Here is a 24,037-nt window from a genome sequence, read left to right as displayed (position 1 = left end):
ACAGATAATCTTTCCAATTATCACCCCATCTATACATTTTGGGGGTAGACTGGGACTACTCAAGCAACATCTGATTAAAAATTAATAGTGTGCATTCATAAACATCTGATACATAAAGCATGAGTCTTACTGCTTCCATGCTATTTGGTATGGTTATTGCTAGCTACTGGGATTACATATTATGCAATTTGTCTTCTCCGAATACAGTGTCAAGTAGAAAACTAACTGTGGTTTAACTGAAGTCATAAACTATGACCACAATCTAATTCCAGAATGAAAACGGTGGACCAGCAATACAGACTGACTACCAATATAGAGCTAGAGCTTTACCTGGTTTAAATCAGCACAGCTCCATTGATTTCAATAACTTTTAAAAGGCAGGAGAAATGGATTTCAATGGAGCTTTATCAGTTCTTTTTCATAGATTCATAAATTCCAAGGCCAGAAGGAACCATTGTGATCACCTAGCTTGACCTCCTGTATAACACAGGCCATAGACTTTCCCCCCAAATAATTCCTATAGCACATCTTTTATAAAAACGTCCAATCTTGATTTACAAACTGTCAGTGATGGAGAATCCACCACATCCTCACCACGATCATCAAGCACGCATAGTCAACTGAGGACTATTGCACCAGTCAGAGTGACCAAGGTTGTGGCATCACACCAGTCATTGTGTAGTGAAGTTCCCAAACCTGGCTCAATCCTGTGAATCCCTGAATCTCTGGGGCAGCCCCACAGGTTGCACCAGATCAGGTCAGTGTGTATATCTCTTCACTCATCAATACAGAGTTTGAGACCACAGTATACTGGAGTCTTTTTGTCCATCCTGGCAACATGGCCAAAGACCTTGCAATGCCACTTTTGAATATAATGAGTGATTGAAGGAAGGCCAGGTCTCTTTGAGACTGACATTTTGCACAAAGTGAAACCACTTCATGCTCAGGAATCGGTGCTGACAGCAGATATGAATTGCCTCTAGCCATTCCAAGTCTGCCTGTACGAGAATCCACAATGACCCTTAGTAAATTGTTCCAAGAGTTAATTACGGCTGTTAAAAATTTACCCCTTATTGTCAGTCTTTGTCTGACCCATAATGTGACTGATAGATTTTTGCACAGGAGTCACAGCACATCAAGAGCACTCCATTCTCCAGGACGTTCCAGAGTACATTACATTCACTTTTCAGCTTTAGTGCAATGTCGCAATATGACATCACTCAGTAAAACTCTCCTTGATATCTGAAGAGCTTAACACAATCTCCCCAAAGTGGCAAATGTGTTACCAATGGATCTAATATTCCAGACTGCAAGGTAATGTTAAACCCAATTACCAAGGCATGCTGTCAGCACCTGAAAACAGCATTTTTTTTTATTATGCCACAGAGCAGCCCATCTTAATTCCCCTTCACATCATTGTCTAGTGGGTTCCACAGCAGCTTCAGAGAATGGTGTGGTTTAGGTCAAATTGTCATCTTTTGCATTCACCTTCACAGCATGCTGAACATGCTTACAATTATGATGCATCATGACTCTTTATAGTTGAGGTCATAGTCAGTTTAGAAATAAACTCTAAATAAACTCTGTTTCATCTCTAAATCTGGCTTGACCTGAATTTCAGTAGCCTGGACAATTTGTAGTAATCATACACACTATCACACCAATCTGAAAGCCACATACTTTTAGATTACTCCTAGCAAATGTTTAATAAGGAAGCTCTGGCATTGTGCCATTACCACTAACTTACAAATAGCAACAGCTATTCTATAGCAACAACATTAAGCAGTGCTAACTTATCCAACTGGAAAATTCCAGAGGAAAATCAAGCAGGAAGAATATATTATAACTGCTTGCACTGGAATCTAGTCAAGCCATTAGGGCTACCACTCCTCCTACTAGAGGTAAGGTAAGCCCTCTAGCAGCACACAGTGTCCCCAACCACAATGTAAGGGTATTCATTCAGTAGTGGCCCAGAGGGAAGAGAGCTAACTCATGAGTCACCAGCACCAAATGCTGGAATGACACCTGGACATTTCTGAGGCCTTTCACCCAAACTCCAAGCAGCCCTATCCCTGTGCAGCTTGAAAGCTCTGCTGTGGTCACAGCTCAAGGCTGCAGGCCAGATCTGAAATGTACAATATAGTTGACATTTTCTTTAATTCTAGTATTACTTAAGAACAGTCTAAGGGGCAAACCAGATAGCTTGTAATGAATTGTAGCGGAGTTAACCAGTTCAAGTTTACGCCAATTCTTTAATGTTATGAAATGTATTTGTCATGCAAGGGGTCAATGAAAAGCTCCTGACTTACTGGTTATTAATATAATTGTTAATGTAGGTGCAAGCAACTGATGCAAAGTTAAGGACATAAACTGAAATTATAATTTTTAAAATGTGTTTGCCAGTCAGCCAACCGGAAGTTACTCCACCCTAGATAGAGGAATATAGTTTTTCCCCCTGGGAGAAACTGACAAAGTGCTTTGAAAGACAATGAGAATGTATTTACATATTGCATAAATAGACCCATCAAGCTAACAAGGGGTGGAGGCAAACCTCACACTATCACAGTGTGGTGGAGATTGACAATCACATATTGGGGGAGATGGTTGGGAGATGTCCAGCTAATCTTCACGCCGGAATTCAACATTGAGAGGGAAGAAAACAAAGTAAGAGAGGATACAGCTGTGGGCAGAGGAATGGACATAAGGAGGAAGGGTAGTGTAGATACCAGTCTAATAGGTGATACTGGTGGTAGAATGTCTGTGCCTAACCATGTAAAGAATGTTAGTGAAGCCAAACGGCAAAAATTAAGATGTCTGTACACTAATGCGAGGAGCCTAGGTAACAAAATGGAGGAACTAGAACTAGTGGTGCAGGGAGTGAAACCGGATATTATAGGGATAACAGAAACATGGTGGAATAGTAGTCATGACTGGAGTACAGGTATTGAAGGCTATGTGCTGTTTAGGAAAGACAGAAATAAAGGCAAAGGTGGTGGAGTAGCATTGTGTATCAATGATGAGGTTAATTGTAAAGAAATAAGAAGTGATGGAATGGATGAGACAGAGTCTGTCTGGGCAAAAATCATATTGGGAAAGAAAGCTACTAGAGCCTCCCCTGAGATAGTGCATGGGGTGTGCTACAGACCGCAGGGATCTGATTTGGATATGGATAGAGACCTCTTTAATGTTTTTAATGAAGTAAACACTAATGGGAATTGTGTGATCATGGGAGACTAACTTCCCAATATAGACTGGAGGACAAGTGCTAGTAGCAATAATAGGGCTCTCAGATTTTTCTGGATGTGATAGCTGATAGATTTCTTCACCAAGTAGTTGAAGAACCAACAAGAGGGGATAGGAATTCCACCGTGATTTTAACAATTTCCATCCCACCATCAACCTCAGCCTAGACCAATCCACACAAACGGTCGATTTCCTAGACACTACTGTGCTAATAAACGATGGTCACATAAATACCACCCTATACTGGAAACCCACTGACCGCTATACTTACTTACATGCCTCCAGCTTCCATCCCGGACACACCACACGATCCATTGTCTACAGCCAAGCTCTAAGATACAACCGTATTTGCTCCAATCCCTCAGACAGAGATAAACACCTACAAGATCTCTATCAAGCATTCTTAAAACTACAATACCCACCCTGCTGAAGTAAAAAAACAGATTGACAGAGCCAGAAGAGTACCCAGAAGCCACCTACTACAGGACAGACCTAAAAAAGAAAATAACAGAATGCCACTAGCCATCACCTACAGCCCCCAACTAAAACCTCTCCAGCGCATCATCAAAGATTTACAACCTATCCTTAAAGATGATCCCTCACTTTCACAGATCTTGGGAGACATGCCAGTCCTTGCTTATAGACAGCCTCCCAACCTGAAGCAAATACTCACCAGCAACCGCACACCATACAACATAAACACTAACCCAGGAACCTATCCTTGCAATAAAGCCCGATGCCAGCTCTGTCCACATATCCATTCAAGTGACACCATCATAGGACCTAATCACATCAGAAAAAGCAACAAAGAATCCTGTGGCACCTTATAGACTAACAGACGTTCTGCAGCATGAGCTTTCATGGGTGAATACCCACTTCTTCAGATGCAAGTCTGAATCACATCAGACACGCCATCAGGAGCTCGTACACCTGCACATCTACCAATGTGATATAATCCATCATGTGCCAGCAATGCCCCTCTGCCATGTACATTGGCCAAACCGGACAGTCTCTACGCAAAAGAATAAATGGACACAAATCTGACATCAGGAATCATAACATTCAAAAACCAGTGGGAGAACACTTCAACCTCTCTAACCACTCAGTGACAGACTTGAAGGTGGCAATTTTGCAACAAAAAAACTTCAAAAACAGACTCCAAAGAGAAACTGCTGAACTCGAATTAATATGCAAATTAGATACAATTAACACTGGCCTAAACAGAGACTGGGAATGGTTGGGTCATTACACTAATTGAATCTATTTCCCTATGTTAAGTTCTCCTCACACCTTCTATGGGCCATCTTAATTATCACTTCAAAAAGTTTTTTTTCCTCCTGCTGATGATAGCTCATCTCAATTGATTAGACTTTTCCTGTTGTTATGCATACTTCCACCTTTTCATGTTCTCTGTATGTATAAATATCTCCTGTCTGTGTGTTCCATTCTATGCATCCGAAGAAGTGAGCTGTAGCTCACGAAAGCTCATGCTAAAATAAATTTGTTAGTCTTTAAGGTGCCACAAGTACTCCTGTTCTTTTTGCGGATACAGACTAACACAACTGCTACTCTGAAACCTGTCATTTTAGATTTGGTTTTGGTGAGTAGTGAGGACCTCATAGAAGAAATGGTTGTAGGGGACAACCTTGGTTCGAGTGATCATGAGCTAATTCAGTTCAAACTAGATGGAAGGATAAACAAAAATAGATCTGGGACTAGGGTTTTTGATTTCAAAAGGGCTAACTTTAAAGAATTAAGGAAATTAGTTAGGGAAGTGGATTGGACTGAAGAACTTGTGGATCTAAAGGCGGAGGAGGCCTGGAATTACTTCAGGTCAAAGCTGCAGAAACTATCAGAATCCTGCATCCCAAGAAAGGGGAAAAAAAATCATAGGCAGGAGTTGTAGACCAAGCTGGATGAGCAAGCATCTCAGAGAGGTGATTAATAAAAAGCAGAAAGCCTACACGGATTGGAAGATGGGCAGGATTAGCAAGGAAAGCTACCTTATTGAGGTCAGAACATGTAGGGATGAAGTGAGAAAGGCTAAAAGCCATGTAGAGTTGGACCTTGCAAAGGGAATTAAAACCAATAGTAAAAGGTTCTATAGCCATATAAATAAGAAGAAAACAAAGAAAGAAGAAGTGGGACCACTAAACACTGAGGATGGAGTGGAGGTTAAGGATAATCTAGGCATGGCCCAATATCTAAATAAATACTTTGCCTCAGTCTTTAATAAGGCTAATGAGGCGCTTAGGGATAATGGAAGGATGACAAATGGGAATGAGGATATGGAGGTAGATATTACCACATCCGAGTTAGAAGCCAAACTCGAACAGCTTAATGGGACAAAATCGGAGGGCCCAGATAATCTTCATCCAAGAATATTAAAGGAATTGGCACATGAAATTGCAAGCCCATTAGCAAAAAATTTTAATGAATCAGTAAACTCAGGGGTTGTACTGTATGACTGGAGAATTGCTAACATAGTTCCTATTTTTAAGAAAGGGAAAAAAAGTGATCCGAGTAACTATAGGCCTGTTAGTTTGACATCTGTAGTATGTAAGGTCTTGGAAAAAATTTTGAAGGAGAAAGTAGTTAAAGACATTGAGGTCAATGGTAATTGGGACAAAATACAACAAAGTTTTACAAAAGGTAGATCATGCCAAACCAACCTGATCTCCTTCTTTGAGAAGGTAACAGATTTTTTAGACAAAGGAAATGCAGTGCATCTAATTTACCTCGATTTCAGTAAGGCATTTGATACGGTTCCGCATGGGGAATTATTAGTTAAATTGGAAAAGATGGGGATCAATATGAAAACTGAAAGGTGGATAAAGGGGATATAAAGGGAACTGGTTAAAGGGGAGACTACAACAGGTCATACTGAAAGGTGAACTGTCAGGCTGGAAGGAGGTTACTAGTGGAGTTCCTCAGGGATCAGTTTTGGGACCAATCTTATTTAATCTTTTTATTACTGACCTTGGCACAAAAAGCGGGAATGTACTAATAAAGTTTGCGGATGACACAAAGCTGGGAGGTATTGCTAACACAGAGAAGGACCGGGATATCATACAGGAAGATCTGGATGACCTTGTAAACTGGAGTAATAGTAATAGGATGAAATTTAATAGTGAAAAGTGCAAAGTCATGCATTTAGGGATTAATAACAAGAATTTTAGTTATAAATTGGGGACGCATCAGTTGGAAGTAACAGAGGAGGAGAAGGACCTTGGAGTATTGGTTGATCACAGGATGACTATGAGCCGCCAATGTGATATGGCCGTTAAAAAAGCTAATGCAGTTTTAGGATGCATCTGGCGAGGTATTTCCAGCAAAGATAAGGAGGTGTTAGTACCGTTATATAAGACCTCAGGCACTGGTGAGACCTCATCTGGAATACCGTGTGCAGTTCTGGTCTCCCATGTTTAAGAAGGATGAATTCAAACTGGAACAGGTTCAGAGACGGGTACTAGGACGATCCGAGGAATGGAAAACCTCTCTTATGAAAGGAGACAAAGAGCTTGGCTTGTTTAGCCTAATCAAAAGAAGGTTGAGGGGGGATATGATTGCTCTTTATAAATATATCAGAGGGATTAATATCAGGGAGGGAGAGGAATTAATTAAGCTTAGTACCAATGTGGACACAAGAACAAATGGATATAAACTGGACACTAGGAAGTTTAGACTTGAAATTAGACAAAGGTTTCTAACCATTAGAGGAGTGAAGTTCTGGAACAGCCTTTCAAGGGGAGTAGTGGGGGCAAAAGGCATATCTGGCTTTAAGACTACGCTTGATAAGTTTATGGAGGGGATGGTATGATGGGATAGCCTAATTTTGGCAATCAATTTAGCAATTGATCTTTGATTATCAGCAGGTAAGTATGCCAAGTGGTTTGTGATGGGATGTTAGATGGGTTGGGATCTGAGTTACTATAGAGAATTCTTTCCTGGGTGCTGGCTGGTGAGTCTTGCCCACATGCTCAGGGTTTAACTGATCGCCATATTTGGGGTCGGGAAGGAATTTTCCTCCAGGGCAGATTGGCAGAGGCCCTGGAGGTTTTTTGCCTTCCTCTGCAGCATGGGGCACGGGTCACTCGCTGGAGGATTCTCTGCAGCTTGAGGTCTTCAAACCAAAATTTGCGGACTTCAATAACTCAGACATAGGTTAGGGGTTTGTTACAGGAGTGGGTGGGTGAGATTCTGTGGCCTGCATCGTGCAGGAGGTCAGACTAGATGATCATAATGGTCCCTTCTGACTTTAAAGTCTATGAGTCTATATTTAATGTTCATGCAATTACACTGGAGGGGGCAGGATCTAAATAATTTGCATTTTAGCAGACAACTCCAGCAAGAAACTTCCTTCATTAGGAGACTTCATGTCACCTTCTTGACAGCTTGAATGAACTTTATCTAGGGGTAACCCTTAGAAGAACCCATTTCAAAGGGTCACTGGATTATAAAGGAGAAGGGCAAAGAAACCTCAAGTTATTTATCTTTCACTTAAGACAACAAAGGTTCCAGCTCTTTGACTTTGAGGGATAGATCCTGATCCAAGAACTGGGTCAGCCATCTTGAGGAAAACATTACATGAGAATTTTACCTCTAGCTTGTTAAGTTTTTGTTGCTAGAAACTGTTTTTTTCTTCTTTTTCTAAGACTTTAATCCTTATACTTGCACTCATTTAAAACTTCTCTCTTTGGAATGAAATGCTTATTTTTATGTTTAATTTAGACCAATCCAGAGCTGTGTTTGAACTGAAATCTTTAGTAACTCCAGTTAAAGTAACAGACTGTTGGATATTGACAGGGCAGGTGCAAGGATGTTTCCTGCCCTAGGCGAAACTTTCACCTTGCGCACCCCCCCAAGCCCTGTGGCAGCTCTCTGCTCCCCCCTGCCCTGAGGTGCCCCCCGCAGCAGCTCCCCACCTCTGCCCTGAGGCACCCCGTGGCAGCTCCCCCTGGCCTGGGGATCCGTGCGGCAGCTCCCCGCCACAGCTCACCTCTGCTCTGCCTCCTCCCCTGAGCACGCCATCACCGCTCCACTTCTCCTGCCTCCCAGGCTTGCGGCGCCAATCAGCTGTTTGGCGCCGCAAGCCTAGGAGGGAGAGAAGGAGAGCAGGGCGGAATGCTCAGGGGAGGAGGCGGAGCAGAAGTGAGCTGGGGCGGGGAGCGGTTTTCCTGCGTGCCACTGCAGGCGGCCCTTACTTGCTGCAGGCGGCCCTCCCCGCACCCCCCTGCCCCAGGTCCCTCCGCCTAAATGCCAACGACAACCAGGGCGGCCGAAGATCCGGCCACCGCAGCCGCCGCTGAAGGACCCGAAATGCCACCCCGCAAATGCTAGCACCGCTAGGCGACCACCTAGGTTGCCTAACGGGTTGCACTGGCCCTGGATATTGACTCTTTAGAGGAGCATAACATTTCTCTGATTGTTCAGAGACAGGACTGGACATTTCTGAACAAACATTTTGGGTAAATCTGAGGCTGGAGAGAGTGTGGCACCCGCTTACTAGTTGTTAAGCAAGGCTGGGGGAGACCAATGGAAGTCTGTGATATTGCAGGCAGGCTCCTGAATCCAAAGCACTGGACCAGGGATGCCCAATACATAGACAGAGCGCATGCTTGTTGCTGACTGTGGGAGTCCCAGGCATAGAACTACTGTAGTAAAGCTTTAAGGTGCTTAAGGGTTACAGGGTAAGAGGTGATTAACTCTTCATCTGTCTGGATTGCACCCCAGAACCTAACACCTACCTCCAGAGTAAGTGACTGAAAGAATTCCATCAGTTCTATATGTTTGTAATGGTGTCCTGGTGAATTGTAGCTGACAGACTCATTGCTATAATGTTTCTGGAAATATTACCATGCTATAAATGCATGAGTTCTTTACAAGAAGCACATTACAGTCAACATTTTTTTCACTTTTACATCTGTCATTATTTAAATGGCTGAATGCAATTTCATTGAACATGGCACATTATTACAATGGAATGTTTACCACAAAAAAAGCAAATAGAAGAGGACAAAGATGCTATATCAGCAAAAGAAAAGCATAGGAAAATAAATTTATAGAGCGAGACACTCTGTTAATATTATGATGTTAGAAGAGAGACTCCAATCTCTTTCTAGTCAGCAGAAAGATTCTGTTATTAAAAAAGGCAGAATACATGGAGTTACTTTCTACAATGCACAAGTAAATACCAATGGTTGCCACCAATGGTGGCCACGTAAAAGTCAATACTAGAACTCCCACTGAGCTCAATATATCCAGGATATCACCCCCAGCTGTTAAATGTTTCATAAAGAATTCCAAGTAAGATACACAGAATTAACTCCAGCTGAGATAAGGTCAACACCTTTCCTTGAGCAAGCTGAGATATGAGAAGCAATATATTGCAAGTCCAGCCACTAGATGGGGAATGGAGTTCTGTTCAGGAGGTCTCTAGGCTCTGCATGGTCCCATGTAAAGTAAACTATACAGGAGATCTCCGTCTAGCACCCTGGGGGTGTATGTCTGTGCTACAGCTATTTAGGTAATACTGGGATCAGACTACACTGCCACAGTTGTCTTCTCTAATGTATGGCTATGAGTTGCCAAATATTCCTCTTTAGATAGAGCCAGTTGAAAATCTTTGATAAAATCATATTCTGTCAAAATAAGCAGTTCCATTATAATAAAAATGCTTCATGAAATCATCTTGCTTTTGCTGGAATTCATTTTAGAAAAAATTACCCAATGTTGAAACATCCATTTTCGGCTTTTTTGGAACAAGACACTTAGATTTTATTTTGAATTTTGTATTTTATTCTATAAATAATATAATACAAAATAAAAATGTCAAAAAAATCTAAATGAAATGTTTAACCTACTTTTTTTAACCTTTCCTTTGAGAATTTCTCATTTTTTTTAAGAGTTCAATGCAGAATAAAGCTAGTTTTTTAAAAAAATCTCAAAATCTTTTGCAAAACAATTTTGTTCTCAGTGCAGTACTACCTTTAGACATTTTGCTCCACTGACAACAGATAACATATTTGGTAGGAGGGAAAACAGCAGAAGAAAGATAATGGATTTCAAGAAGACAGACTTTAGCAAACTTAGGGAGTTGGTAGGTAACATCCCATGTAAAGCAAGCCTCAGGGAAAACAATTTCAGAGTGCTGGCAGTTGTTTAAATAGACATTAGAAAGGACACAAGAGTAAACTATCCCACTGCTTAGGAAAGATAGGAAGTATGGAAAGAGACCAACCTGGCTTAACCAGGAGATCTTCAATGATCTGAAACTCAAAAACGAGCCCTACAAAAAGTGGAAACTAGGTCAAATTAGGAAAGATGAATATAAAACACAACACCACACGCATGTAGGGAGAACATTAGAAAGACCATGGCGCAAAATGAGATTAAAGTAGCTAGAGACAAAAAGGGTAACAAGAAAACTTTCTACAACTACATTAGAAGCAAGAGGAAGACTAAGGACAGGGTAGGACAGGGTTTCTCAAACAGGGGTCGCCGCTTGTGTAGGGAAAGCTCCTGGCGGGCTGGGCCAGGCCGGTGTGTTTACCTGCCCCGTCCGCAGGTCCAGCCGATCGCGGCTCCCACTGGCCACGAATCGCTGCTCCAGGCCAATGGGAGCTGCTGGAAGCGGCAGCCAGTAAGTCCCTCAGCCTGCGCTGAGACCCTTGTTTGAGAAACCCTGGGGTAGGCCCATTACTCAATGAGGGGGAAAGACAACAGAAAATGAAATGGCAGAAGTGCTAAATTACCTTTTTGTTTAAGTTTTCACCAAAAGGGTTAGTAGCGATCAGACGTCTAACAGTGAAAGTCAGTGAAAATGAGGCGGAATCAGAGGCTAAAATATGGAAAGAACAAGTTAAAAATTACTTAGATAAGTTAGATGTCGTCCAGTCAGCAGGGCTTGATGAAACACGTCCTAGAATACTCAAGGAGCTGACTGAGGAGATATCTGAGCCATTAACGATTATCTTAAAAAACTCATAGGAGTTGGGAGAGATTCCAGAGGACTGGAAAAGGGCAAATGTAGTGCCAATCTATAAAAAGGGAAATAAGGACAACCTGGGGAATTACAGACAGACAGCTTAACTTCAGAACCCAGAAAGATAATGGAGCAAATAATCAAGCAATTAATCTGCAAACACTTCGAAAATAATAAGGTAATAAGTAACAGTCAGCATGGACTTGTCAAGAACAAATCATGTCAAACCAACCAAATAACCTTTTTTAACAGGGTAAGAAGCCTTGTGAATGGAAGAAGTGATAGACGTGTTATATCTTGACTTTAGTAAGACTTTTGATACTGACTTGCATGACCTTCTCATAAACAAATTAGGAAATATAGCTTAGATAGAGCCAATATAAGGTGGGTGCATAACTGGTTGGAAAACCACTCCCAGTGAGTAGTTATCAGTGGTTCACAGTCAACCTGACAGGCATATTGAGTGAGGTCCCACAGTGATCAGTCCTTGGTTGAGTTCCATTCAGTATCTTCATACATGATTTAGATAATGGCATGGAGAGGGCACTTATAAAGTCTGCGGATGATACCAAGCGTGGAGGGGTTGCAAGTGCTTTGGAGGATAGGATTAACATTCAAAATTACCCGGACAAACTGGAGGAATGGTCTGAAGTAAATGGATGTAATTCAATAAGGACAAATCCAAAGTACCCCACTTATGAAAAAACAATTATTTGCACCCATACAAAATGGGAAATGACTGCCTAGGAAGGAGTACTGCAAAAAGGGATCTGGGGGTTATAGTGGCTCATAAGCTAAATATGAGACAACAGTGTAACACTGTTTTAAAAAAAAGTAAACAACATTCTGGGATGCATTGGTGTGCAGGAGTGTTGTAAACAAGACATGAGAAGTAATTCTTCTGCTCTACACAGCTCTGATAAGGCCTCAACTAGAGTATTGCGTCCAGTTCTGGGTGCCATATTTCAGGAAAGATGTGGAAAAATTGGATCAAGGCCAGAGAAGAGCAACAAAAATGATGAAAGGTCTAGAAAACATGACTTATGAGGGGAAAATTGAAAAAAATGGGCTTGTTTAGTCTGGAGAAGACAAGACTGAGGTGGGACAATGATAACAGTTTTCAAGTACATAAAAGGTTGTTAATAAGGAGGTAGATGAAAACTTGCCCTCCTTAACCTCTGAGGACAGGACAAGAAGCAATGGGCTTAAATTGCAGCAAGCTAGGTTTAGGTTGGACATTAGGAAAAACTTCCTAACTGTCAGGGTAGTTAAGCACTGGAACAAAATGCCTAGGAAAGTTGTAGAATCTCTGTCATTGGAGGTTTTAAATAACACGTTAGACAAACACTAGTCAGGAATGGTCTAGTTTTTAGTCCTGCCTGCAGTGCAGGGGACTGGACTAGATGACCTGCTGAGGTCTCTTCCAGTCCTACACTTCTATGATTCTATGTTTGGACCACACTTTCCCTTTGATGTTCTTTTCTAATTAATAAATCTTGAGTCAGCCAAGAAATTATGTTGGTCTCTTGGGCATTCAGATTCTTTTAAGAGGCTTCTCCCTCCCATATAATACCCTTCTTCTTCACCACCACCCTGGATAGGGAATTTATGCAATATTCAACCTGAGACTAAAAAGATCCCCATGGTACAGTACTAATATTTAAATAACAACAACTCTTGTACTGTCCCTGCATACTGTAGCTCACCACAATGGCTTCTATTTAATTGCTCAGGGGATTTATACAATGCAATGTTAGTTAAATCACACTTTACCAAGTAGCTAACAGCAATACTTACTGTCCAAAAATTATGTGGCTCTATAGTAAACTGCTACACACATCTTTTCCTATGCTATGCTCTTCCTATACTTTCAAATTAAGAAAAACCCCAATAATATGACTGTGTACAGTGTAAGAATCTAACCATTTCTTGAGCTTTTGGTACTACTACATTTCCATTTTCAGTATTTAAAGCCCTCTTAGGAAATTCTGGGACCAAGAAAAAAGATTACTAGATTAGAAATCAGAAAAATCAAAGTGTATACATTTAGGAAAACATTGACTGCTCTGGTCCAGACAATATCAAATGCAAACACCACAATGTGCCAAGCTCCACATTGTGATATACAGCATCTGGCACCAAGTTTCCTGTCAAATCCATGCACTAAGTAGTGCTGTAAGACTGATCTCTTCATTTTTAATTGATAAATAGCAAAATAAAGATACTAATGCTATATATATAGAAAATTATTTCATCATTGCTAATTAGTCAGTAGTCTTTTACCAAAAGGGGATTAAAAATCTCACTTTTCAAATTTTTTGTACTGTCAGAATATTCTCACTTGAAATGAACTTGAGATGACTACAAAGGGGCAGCTCAGTAAACATCTTGTTTTTGTATTATTCCTCCCACCCCCACAACTTACATTCCTGAAAATTGTTCCAGTGTTCAGAACACTACTCTAATGTTCCTGAGTTCTAAACACCTGCAATTTAACATTGAAAGACAACTTTACAATAGGCTAACTTCCGTCACTCAACAAAGCACTCTTAAGAAAGAATTTTTGCTTAGGAAGAAGTGAATGAGAGTAGGTGGAAGAGTTTTAACAGAAAGTGTCATTATCAGCAGTATCAGGAATGTATGCGGCCTTTTCTGAGAATCTATGACAAACTGCACTAAACAAAATGAAATGTAGACAGCACATTTTTCATATGTAGAAGGACATAGATAGAAGCTTTGTGTTGTGGAGACACTTTCTCCTTGCACACATTCATAACATCTAGCATTCAGTTAAAATTGATCAGGAGGATCAGAAGTGTCCCCTAACACTTTATTCTTGGGATCCCATTCTCTCCCCCGCCGCATTTCCTTTAGGATGGTGACATAGTCCCTACTTATTCTCGGGGGAGGACAGATCTATCTGATTGATCACCTGGTGGATGCTTGTGCAATGAGCTTACTTCCAAACCCAGAGTTAACGAAGCTCCACACCACTCCAGAGGCCAAGCCTGTTAACTTTCATTTGCCTGAGTTCCCTTAAACTAAGAAGCATGTGATGCAAGTTGCCCCCATCCTCCCAAATCTGGGTCTCCGCAAGGCTATCAAGCCAGACAACTGTGATGGAGAATTTTTAGGAGAAAATGGTGAAAACAAACAGCACAGAACAGAGAAAGTGATTCATTTGAGATATATCTTAACCCAGAAAGGGATTTCTACAGCACTAAGACACTAGATGTCAGACCAGAAGGTATGCTAGCTTGTATCAAATATTTGACAGCTGAACTGTTTAAACTTTTCTGTGACAAAATGCTATATTATTACCTGAACAGATATATTTCATGCATTAGCAATAAAAATCGCTATAATTGTAAGAGCCACAAACTGGTAAACAGCTTTGTTGAAATTATGCATGCAAACTTTATGGAACAGCCTATCAACCGATCATCTGCCATTTGATGCATATTAATTTTATGCTCTACTGCTTCAGCTGCTATTTCATCAGGATGTTTACTGCTATTTAAGGCTATTACTTCACAGGGAAAGAAATATTATCATTATACACACGCATATATATTTATACAGGGCCCAGCACATGTATCAAGATTAAATACAATAAGGTACTGACTACAGTGTAAAACCTTTGTGAATGTGAAGCTAACCTTACTGGTGCATTATTTTTCTCTTTGAGGTTTTTTAGTATTTTAAATAATAAAAATAGAGAAAGGCCAATATAACTTGGAATATTAATACTGATTTGTGTTATGGCTCAAGCTTTTTTTTTTTTTAAAATGAGGATGTAATTTGATTCTCAGGTAAACTAAGGATTCATAGCACTGACTTGAGCTAGGCAAACTGGTGACAGACACTAACTCTTACCACTCACAGGTCCAGGGATAGCCTTCTATAATTTGCTGGACCTCAACCAAGAAGTAAAGTTGGTCATGTGGAATTCATAATTATAGGTATCTGATAGAAATTATTAGAAACCCACACAGCCCTAACATGGTGTCCTCCAGTCAGGGATCTGGAAATACTTTATAAACAGAATCTTGTCCTGTAATCCAAGATTCTATCTAGGCCAAAATATTTGTGGCCTTCTGAGCCATGGATACTGGCTCTGCAACGGGCCACCATGTTGAAGAAACAGGCCATCCAGCTGCATAAGTAAAATGTACATACATATGCCTTTCTATATGGTCGTGGGGGTACAGAGTTGCTTGGGGAAGGAGAGCTTACGTACATAAGTTCTATGCCTCCTGCACACCACAAGCTGTGTTCTGGGTCAGTTCTAACCCAATAAAGAAGAGCAGCATGCAGGAGTTATGGACGTTCTAGGGGTATCTTACACCCAGATGACTCTGTAGAGACAGGAGACAATGTTGGAGGAAAAAACAAAAAAAAATTGATGACAGTGAGTGGCTGAATGCCTGATTGCTAGGAAGGAGTGGTGTTCTCTGTAATCACTGGAAAGAGGAATACTCCTACTTTTCTTCCACCCCACTTTGCTTTTGGGACTATTCCAATTGAAAAGAGGAAAGAAACTCTCAGAACCTTTTTTAATATCCATTTTTGGAGATGAGAGAGGAACAGCTGAGAAACTCTTTGGCTCAATAGGTCCCCTCTGTTACCTTCCTCCCTGAGCTAGTTACACCATTTAAAACCTCACCTCAAGAGAAGAACCCAATTAGCTGAGTACCGCTACAGCTATTTAATCTAAGGCTTGCAGAGCCACTGTGAGCCAAGAACACCTGAGGCAAATTTGGTCTGAATGGCACAGCCATGGGGACCAATGGAAAATGATTATTTCAGTGCATGTCTGGGCTAGGGGTCCTTGAAAAAGTAGTAAGACAAATCCCTTCAAATTCTGTCTAAAGATAATTCTGCAGAAGACATGCACATAGCAGACACCTGTTCCACTTATCAGACATTCACTTAGAATATTAAGTATATTCTACGAAATAGGAGAAGATATGTTTACTGTTATCAAAAGGCATGGAGGAAATTAGTAACACCTCATTAAACAGATCAACCAGCGCAGAATCATTTCCCCAAGAGGAAGTTCTTGTCTAGTACCTTTGCTGCCAGATATTAAACCAATAAGAGTGTGGCACCTGCTCAAGCAGCATAATCAGTCACAAAGGAGCTTAACTTTTGATTTCATTTCCGTGTGTCGTATTTCGTTACCACCTTTCTCTCCCACTTCATCAGAATACACAATTTCAATGGGAATACTTCTTTTTCCTTCCAGCTTTGCAAATATTAATCAATGTTCATCAGTGACAGTCTTAAAAGTAACGGTGGGGCTTTGGGACAGAAGGAGAAAACAGAGCTATGTTAAGCTTTTATTAAAACTGGTATTTTCTATTTTAGGAATGAAAAACAATTTAGCTTGTTAAAAAAAGGGATGTGAATTTTTTGAATTAGAAGAAAGAGGTAGCCCCTGTATGTGGAGAACTGCTCAGGAAAGGATTATATATTTTTATGTAAACGATAAAAATACCATTGAGAAAGACAAGAGAGATGGAAAAGGCAACTTTAGTGGATTGGACAGGAGAATTGAATCAAGAGTGCCTCAGTTCCAGTCCCAGGTCTGACAGCAACTTGCTGTATAACTATGGGAAAAGTAATCTAACCTCTCTGTCTCAGTTTCCTTCTTCTACAAAACAGGGACAATATTTACTTACCTCATACACTCTTAACATGCTCCATTTGCTACAATATGCTCTCTTATACAGCCCATTAAAAATCAGCACCTATATAATTCCCAAACACTAATTTCAAGACTGAACACTAGGAGGCATTGCCTCTTTGATATTTTTGTACAGTATCCGACCCAGTGGGCTCCTGTGATGGGGTGGCTGCCCCACACAGGGAGAAGAAGGGGCTGAAAGCAGCACCAGGGAGGCTTCACAGAACCCACTAATCAGGAAAGGTGTATTGAGCCCACCAATAGGGGGCAGGCTTGCTGGAGCAGCCAATCAGGGCTGGCGAGGGCCATATTGTGACGCTCTGTACCTCAGGGGAACACCCTGCACCTCCATGTTCATCCTTATAATGTGATTGTGTGGTATCCAGTGCAAAGTTTGTCATGTCAGGTGTCTTCAAAGGTCATGATGCACTAAGCATTGTTGTTATAGTAATAAGTTGTAATTTCATATATATAGTTATGAGGCTGAAAATGTGTCCTTATGACTTAAAACAAGCCCAGGCAAAAACTCTCCAGGAGAAGAGGGGCAGTTCACACCTCATCAGGGCATGTAGGGGACAAACCCAGCCCAGTCTCACAGGAACAAAAGATGCTGGCCAAGGCAGCAACAAAGGATCCATTGGACTCTTGTGTGAGTCACCCCCCTTCCCTCGATCAGTTTGGGACTACGATGAGGTAATGCTCACCTGACTCTCAAGGGGGTGGGACAAAGCCAAGAGGGAAGAAAGAACATGATAAAAGGGGAAACATTTGCCATGCTCTCTCTTTCCTCCACCTCCATCTACAGACACCATATCAAGCGACTGAAGTACTGATCAAAGGGGAGAGCCTGGCTGAAGAGCAACCAGCCAGCCTGTGGTGAGAAGCATCTATGTTTGTAAGGGCACTGAAAGTGTTAAGATCAGCTTAGAATGCATTTTGTTTTTATTTCATTTGACCAAATCTGACTTCTTGTGCTTTGACTTATAATCAAGTAAAATCTACTTTTGTAGTTAATACATTTGTTTGTTTATTCTAACTGAAGCAGTGTGTTTGGTTTGGAGTGTGTCAGAAACTCCCCTTGGGATAACAAGCCTGGTACATATCAATTTCTTTGTTAAATTGACAAACTCTCATAAGCTTGCAGTGTCCAGCGGACATAACTGGACACTGCAAGATAGGGTTGTGTCCGGGACCAGCGATATTGGCTAGTGTCATTCGGTTGCACAATCCAAGCAGCGGCTGGCCAAATGTGCTCACTCACATTGCTGGGATCAGCTTATATGCCAGAGGCTGTGCATGAACAGCCCAGAAGTGGGGGTTTTCACAGCAGAGCAGGGTAAGGCTGGCTCCCAGAGTTGAGGATTGGCGTGACCTAGCAGATCACCAGTTCATATAACACTAGGGGAACATCACACATATATAAAGGGCTGCTCAGCAGCGCAGAGGGAACTCTCCTAGGGGCTTGGCTACACTTACAAATTTGCAGCGCTGCAGCAGGGTGTGAAAACACACCCTCTCCAGCGCTGCAAATTGCGGCGCTGCAAAGCGGCAGTGTGGTCAAAGCCCCAGCGCTGGGAGCGCGGCTCCCAGTGCTGTCCGTTATTCCCCACAGGGAGGTGGAGTACGGACAGTGCTGGGAGAGCTTTCTCCCAGCGCTGGTGCTTTGACTACACTTAGCGCTTCAAAGCGCTACCGCGGCAGCGCTTTGAAGTGCTAAGTGTAGCCACAGCCCTAGATAGAGCAGTGCTGGGCAGGGTCAGCAGAGTTCAAGGGTGAGCTGCTGGCTCACCACTGCCAGGCTGGGGCCTTGCTACATGGGCTGAGAGGGTGCTAGAACTATGGGGGAAGTGGCCCATGGAAAATAGGCAGCAAGTTGGAGGAGGGAAGTAGGCTTCCAGCTATAGGATCCCTGGGTTGGGATCCAGAGTAGTGGGTGGGCCTGGGTCCCCACCCCTCCCGCCTTGCACCACACTTGCTAATGAGGAGAATGGCTGGTATCCAGACTGCAGTTTGCCCCTGAGGCGAGGGGCTGGACCTTGGACTGCAGTTGGCCACGAGGCAAGGTGGGACTAAGGACTGCTGATACTGGAATGGGGGCACAGCTGGAGGATCGTGCCCAGAAGAGGATGCCACAGTCTGGGGAGTGACACAGGTCCCAGAGTGGTGGAGACAGCAAAGCGGGAGTAACGGCGAGTAACACAGCACCGGAGGAGGGCGCCCTGTGGAAGGACTTGAGCTAATTCCAGAAGCACTAGCAGGAGGTGCTATGGTGATGAGTCTTGCACCCCTACAGCTCCTGAATCCCGATTGGGCCTACTTTAATATAGCTAATAATTAGCAGTAATAGTAAGGAGTGGGTGCACAAACTGAGACCACTGAGCTCTCTGTTGTAATCTTCAAAGTGTTGCACAATTTGTCCCTTACCTCTTTTTCCTCCTAATTTCTTTTAGTTCCTCCCAGCTCCCTGCCCAAATTACATGACTAAACATTCTCCTCTCACTCAACCCTGCATCTTTCTCCCTGTTTCCCTTACACTCTTCTTGTCTCAGTCTGTAAAACAGATGATGACTATTAAAACAACAGAACAAGCAATCACTGTTGAATCAGCAATGCAGAAGCTAAACATTATTACAAAAATCACTTGCTTTCTGTTGCATACCATCTTTTGTAGTCCATTTAGAATGTAAGCTCTTTGGAGCAGGGACCACGTCCTCATTTATCTGTGAAATTCCCTGCACACATCTGACTTAAATATAAATAAAATAACATAAGAACTATGACAAAAATGAAAAGAAATACAGATAGCTGAGCAATGGACTCTTGGGAACAATAAGGAGATTGCATCGTTTACATATTATGCTTACACTATATTTTATACGAGTGTTACAAACAAGAGAAAAGCACGCAACACAAATAAAGAGCTAAGATCATGTACAGAGGCAGTAAAACTGTCAGATGACATGGCAATCTAAATATAGTAATAGTGATGAAAACCTGATGAGGAGGCACCAAAGGGTTCTGAATTAACTCAAATATGAAATTGCAGAATACTAACTGTACAATGTAACCTATGCTGAAACAAGCCTGTGTACCAAATGACTGGAAAGTGACTATGTAAAGCTTTTTAAAAAGGGCTCCACAGGTGATCCTGGCAATTACAGTTTGGTGCGCCTAACTTCAACACAGGCAAATTAGTAGAAACTACGGTAAAGAACAAAATTGTCACACGCAGATTAACATGAGTTGTTGTTTAATAAACAGAACACCAATGGCTCAACAATCTATTAGAATTCTGTGAGGGTGTCAACAACCATGTGGACAAGGATGATCCACTGGCTATACTGTACTTGGACTGTCAGACAGTCTTTGAAAGGGTCCCTCACCAAAGGCTCTTAAAGAAATTAAGTAGACATGGGAGAAGAGGGAAGGTCCGCTCACAGATCAGAAACAGGTTAAAAAATAGGAAACAAAGGGTAGGACTAAATGATCAGTTTTCACGATGGAGAGAGGTAAACAGTGGGGACCCCCAACAATCTGTGCCAGGACCCGTGTTGTTCAACATATTCATTAATAATATGGAAAAGGGAGTGAACAATGAGGTGGCAAAATTTGCAGATGACACAAAATTATTCAAGATAGTTAAGGCCAAAGCTGACTGTGAAGATTTACAGGGGATTCTTACAGAACTGGGTGACTAAATGAAAGGAAATTCAACAGTGGTAAATGCAAAGTAATACACATTGGAAAAAAATAATCTCAACTATACATATACAATGTCAGGTTCCAACTTAGCTGTTACCCTCAAGACAGACATCTTGGAGTCATCATGGATAGTTTTTTCAAAATTTCAGTTCAGTGGACAGCTGCAGTCAAGAAGGGATTGATCCTTCAGTGTGCCCACACCTTGAATACTGTGTCCAGTTTTGGTCACCCCATCTCAGAAAGGACATAGTGGAACTGGAAAAGCTACAGAGAAGGGCAACAAAGATGATGAAGGGTATGGAATGACTTCAGTATGAGGAGAGACTAGAAAGATTAGGGCTGTTCATCCTAGAAAAGAGATGACTAAGGGGGTGTATGACAGAGGTCTAGAAAATCGTGAATGCTGTGACCCCTTTCCCACAATACAAAAATCAGGGGTCACCCCATAAAATTAACAGGGAGTGGGTTTAATACAAGTAAGAGGAAGTACATTTTCACACAATGCACAATTAACCTGTGGAACTCATTGCCATTGGATGTTGTGATGGCCAAAAGCATAACCAGGTTCAAAAGAGAACTAGATAAGTTCCTGGAGGATAGGTCCATCAATGGCTTTTAGCCAAAATGGTCAGGGATGCAACCCCACACTTGGGGCACCCCATATTCCCCAGAAGCTGAGAGGAGAAACCAGGAGTGGATCACTTAAGCTATCCTGTACTGTACTCTTCACCAGAAGCTCTCGTACTGGCCATTGTCAGAGAGAGAATACTGGGCTAGATGGGCCATGGATCTGACCCATTATAGCTGTTCTTATGGAGTCTTTCCCCACCCCCCAAAATCAGTAGAAGGTTTAGGCTTTTAATTTTATTTGCAATACTGGGTTATTTTTACCCTTTCTGTGCTCCCCATGCATAGCAAGCCTGATTGATTTTTATTATTTTATTCTGTGGAAGAGCAGAGCAGGAGAATGTTCCATAGCATAGTAACTATGCCAGTAAAATGAGAACAAAATCCTCCCCTCTGCTTCCTTTGGAAAACCACAATCTCACATTTTATACTCACATAGTTGAAATATGTAATGTGTTACATATAAAAAGAAATACCTTATACAAATGTGTGCCTATGAAACACAATACTATGCTGTTTAAGCTTACTAGTGCAGTGGAATAATAGAATTTTATACCATAGTGAGCTATACTATTATATATTATACTATATAATTCTAGTACATTTCCAAGGACATTTTTCAAGGGCCTCTCCCACTCTGGACACACTGCTGAGGATTTGGGCATACAAGCTGGAAAGGGAACAGAGTGGGGTTGTTTTTTGAAATGGTCATCTTGATACTACACCTCTACCCCGATAGAACGCTATCCTTGGGAGCCAAAAATTCTTACCGCATTATAAGTGAAACCGCATTATACCAAACTTGCTTTGATCCGCAGGAGTGCGTAGCCCTGCGCCCCCCCCCCCCCCCCGGAGAACTGCTCTACCGTGTTACATCCAAATTCGTGTTATATCGGGTCACGCTATATCAGAGTAGAGGTGTCTGGGAGGTCACCTTGACACCCGGCTACTGGCATTTTCAAAACCTCACTGCTATATGATGGCATCCTCTCAAGGCACTGCTGAATGTCAGTTTCACTCCCATCCAAAGTTACTCAAGACACAACCATAGTTCTCCCATCAGCCACCTGTTGCTTACTGAAACAATACGCTGTCCTGAATTAATTAAAAAAACAAAAAACCCTCACATAAGTATGGGTCAGGAGATGACTTGTTTTAAAGAGTGATATTAAAACAAGCAGTTTTTTCCTCATTTAGTGCTCAGATATTGCAGAAGGTTGAACAAGAAGCTGGGAAGAAGCAGTTTTTATGTAACAGAGTCAGCATTTTCAAAAACTTGGGCCATTGAAACTGCCATTGCAACCCCATCTAATGACTCAAGTAGGAGCTGGGATCCCAGATGATTTCCAAAGGCAATTTTTGGTCATGCTCAAACTGCCTGTGCATCCAATGGAATTTTGAGCATTGCCCATGGAATTTTCCTGGTGACTTCGGGTGAAGCAGAAATTTACCCTAGTATACATTAGCATATGCAGACTTTTGCTTTGCCTATGCTGTTCAGGCCTCAAGCCCAGTAATAAACAGTCTATTTTTAAGACACTACTGGAGACCCAGCACCCCGATTCACAATCTTATCTTGCCCCTTCGAGGACCCAAGCCAGTGGGCTCTCAGATAACTTGGGCACAACCAAACACCAGCTTTGAAAAGCCCTTGCATGGCTTCTTTTTGAGTGCCTATGTGGGTGCTGAAATTGCTGTCTGTGCCTTCCCAAGCTTTTGAAAACCTTGGAGAATGTTACTTAGAAAAATACTAGAGCAAAACAATGCTCATCATACTAATATAATGCAATATTTGTTAAACATCAGCAGAGTGCTTTTGACTCTATACAAGCCCATATAAGTCCTTATGCTACAAGCTATGAGTTCCTCCTGGGCAACTGTGTCTTCAGTTCCCGTGGCCTTGAGTCTAATGTTTTTTAAATGAAATTTGAACATGCACATATTCCAGTATCAATACACCTCTTCACACAGTCGTGTACAATCTTGTCAAGAGTGCGGGGAAAAAAGATGAAAACATAATAAAAACTTTAAAAAACCCAACCAAACACACACTTACCAGCTGAAAGAAAAGAGAAGTGCAATTTGCAGCAAGCACCTTCAAAATGGCTTCCTTATGGCTGCAGCCCCTTTTGTCTCCCAGATTTAAAGGGCCACCAACCAGAAAAGCAAACTGAGACATACTCTATAAAAGGGTGAACACACATAAAAGAATTCAGTGGTAATGAGGTAATGGTAAAGGAAGTCATTCTTAGCAAAAGGCTTGAATGTCTTTCTAAGGATCATTTTCCAGGTACAAATATTCTAAGGTATGATTTGTTGGAGCATTTTAGATAACTATGTAATTTGTTTCCCTTTTGTATTATATTTCTATATAAAAATCCAGATAATTTTGAACAGCAGCTGCTGCTTGTATTTAGCATTTACTACCACTGCATCACATCTTTCTCCAAGTATATAGAACCCCCTCTGCATAAGTCTGTCTCCACCACCCAAAATATAGATTCTTCCCACTCTGTAGTATAGTGCCATGATTTACCCCAGAACTGTTGAGATCTCCACACAAAATTAATAAATATTTCTTGCCTGAACATGTCAAATGGCTCTATGACTCAAAAAACTGGTTTGAAGCTTTTGGAGGCTTTCATAGCTTGCCATTTGTTGACTGTAGTGCAATAACACAGTTGGTAAAAGGATGTTCAGGTTGTAGCGTCGTGCACAGACCACTAATAGAGTCAGTGTTTTGACAGTCTTAATTAATGGTGAATGCACACTGATGGACAACTCCAAATCTC

The 24,037-nt window shown here is 41.6% G+C and overlaps 1 long non-coding RNA gene across 1 annotated transcript in view; it reads right to left on the bottom strand.

The window, feature by feature from the left end:
* The window catches only part of LOC120373177, a 111,991-nt gene extending 88,641 nt beyond the window's left edge, over positions 1–23,350 (bottom strand). Inside the window, exon 1 of the long non-coding RNA XR_005585432.1 lies at positions 23,302–23,350. This is a non-coding gene — a long non-coding RNA (uncharacterized LOC120373177). The remainder of the gene's footprint in view (positions 1–23,301) is intronic.
* Positions 23,351–24,037: the final 687 nt, after the last annotated feature.

This window comes from Mauremys reevesii, linkage group 1 (genome assembly GCF_016161935.1).
Source record: "Mauremys reevesii isolate NIE-2019 linkage group 1, ASM1616193v1, whole genome shotgun sequence".
Taxonomy (NCBI): Eukaryota; Metazoa; Chordata; order Testudines; family Geoemydidae; genus Mauremys; species Mauremys reevesii.
The sequence above is the reverse complement of the archived record's forward strand: the minus strand, read 5'-3'. Positions and strand labels throughout refer to the sequence as shown.